Genomic DNA, 2,668 nt, shown 5'->3' with positions numbered 1-2,668 from the left:
CATGCATTTAAATAAAAATGATAATTTTCACTCAATACATTATTATTGCACACTGTGTACAACACTGAGGTGCAAAAAAAAACAAACAAACAAAAAAAAAATGCTGCCGATATTTGCAATTTCATAATAACATCTAATTACATTTACATGCACTGCAAAGAAAATACTGCATTTTTTTACACAGTGTAAATGGCATCTATCCCTCTCTGTTGCAAATAGTGGCTGCCTTAAAAATGTCGTACACATTATAGTGTTATCTGCAGCTTCGAGAAAATAAGAAAGCCGCAACGTGTCTTAAAAAAGTCAAGGAGACAAAACGTGATCACTGTTACTACAGCCAGAGAGGACACAAGGGTTCCCGTTGTCGAAGTGAAACCGAAAGTGTTATAAATGAACAGAAATCTCCAACTTACCGAACATCATTAGTAAAAACAGAAGGACGTTCAAAGTGCTCTTCATGTTGTTGTAAAGTCCAACAAAATCGTTATTTCGATTGATATTGTTAATACTTGTCGTGAAAAGACACAACAATATATACGTCTCCAAATACAAGACTGTAACTAGTAGGGGCGTTGATAGGGTTGGAAATTCTAAGGAGCTCATTGCCTTATCTGCTCTGAATCAATAATTGTTTACAGAAATCTGCAGGCCCACCTACTGGGCTTTAAAACGGCAGTGAATTAACAAAACGTTCACACAGAACGCGTTTTGTGCTCCTAAAAACGCGAAGGGAATTAAAATAAGAGCAGGGCGCAGAGATGCGCTTTTAAGTTGACATTAAGTTGACGTTTTAAAAACGCTGCGGGAGATGCTAAACGCTGAGAGACGACGTGAACTTGCGAAAGACGTCTGTTCAACGCATTATGTTCACATAGAAAAACATCTCTTTTCCGTCACTACTAGGCTACTACTGGGAGTACAACATGCAAGAATGTATTAAATTGTCATTTGTCTAAGTGTAATAATAATAATGATAGATTCTTTTCTGGAGGCACCATGAAGCATACCAGTTCTCCAAACTAATAGACTGCAAAGATGATTCAAAAGCTTGATTTCTAATCATTTACTGCATAATTCAAATTAATAAAATAAATGAATGAATAAATAAAAACTATTGGACCAAATGTAATCTAAAATAGCCATCTACAATAACTATTTGAAAGCCACATTTCTAGTATTTGCAAAACAGCATTCTTCCACTGATTTCTGTTCGAAACAACACTGAAACAACATGTCATAAATGGTTATAACAAGGTTGATGTCACTATAATTGACACTGGTGGGCATCTCTTATCTCATTAAACTAAACTTGGCTCCTGATGCTTCTTTTTTTCTCCTTCTCGTGTTTTTCTATGGAAACAAAATACAGAGACGATGACAGATATAAAAACAGACAGAGGGTATGATTTTGCAGCAAAGACAACACAGACGTTCATTAAAAATGCTGAACATAACAGACTTTTCCTATAAAATCAGGTCTCTGGGAAAATATTATGAATTACTATTGCTGTTTGTCCTCAAACCTTAAACAAAAATAAGAGTGTGAGATACTGAGACTTCATTCATCTTTCTCTTGGCCTCAGAAGATGCTGTAAATTTGATAGTTTAGAAAAAGTTAGTTAAATTTTGGTGTGTTCCTCACAAAAAGCTTCATACTTTGGGACATAAGATACATTTATGGTGTTTTGTCTGACATTCCCCTGTTGAAAAAGCAGCATATGCTGGTTAGGTAGATTTTGAGGCTGGGATGCTGGTTTGAGCTGGTCCTTAGCTGGTTCATGCTGGTCCTTTGCTGGTTTATACTGGCCCTTTGCTGGTCCTTAGATGGTTTAAGCTGGTCCTGGACCAGCACATGACCAGCTAAGGTCCAGCATAAACCAGCAAAGGACAATCATAAACCAGCTAAATCCAGCATCCCAGCATCAAAACCTAACCAGCATATCCTTTTTTTTTTTGTTTGTTTTTATGCTTATGCTTATTTTGCTATAATGACTGTACATTGATACTAAAGAAATAATGACACTTTTTTTATGAATGTACATTTAGAAGAAACACAAATCACAATGTAAACAACAAAGACTTTCATTTAACCAATTTAGTGCAGAGAAACTACAGCAAAACTCCAATGGCGTTATCCGAAAGACATATTGCTAGTGTAAAAGCTTCTTTAATAAAAGTTATAAACAATTTAATAAAAATTATTTTCATTACAGAGCTTTTTCAAAATCTTAGAGCTTTAATGATATAATTTTTTAACTCACACAATCACACAAATACAGTCAAGACATTATTGCAACGCTGTTCGACCAATAAGATTTAATGATTACCACAGTTAAAAAAACAAATATACTGTTATTACTGTTATATACTGTTAATAGATAAGATACTTACTGTTGTGTGTGTGCACTTGAATGGATCAATTACGACCCAAATTCAGAGTAAGGGACACCACTTGGTTACACATCATGTCACTCACTTTCACTTTATTTTTAACTAGACAGAATATATATATATACATATACACACAAACACACGCACACAAACAAAAAAGAGCCTGCAATTTAGATCATTCACATCCCCGCTTGCTCTGATTACGTCTTGATTAAAAAGCAAGCAAAGCTTTATAATCATTATTACAAGCATGCTTTGAATAACTTGGATGATTAGG

Source organism: Labeo rohita, chromosome 22 (assembly GCF_022985175.1).
Source record: "Labeo rohita strain BAU-BD-2019 chromosome 22, IGBB_LRoh.1.0, whole genome shotgun sequence".
Lineage (NCBI taxonomy): Eukaryota > Metazoa > Chordata > Actinopteri > Cypriniformes > Cyprinidae > Labeo > Labeo rohita.
This window is presented reverse-complemented; position numbering follows the sequence as displayed.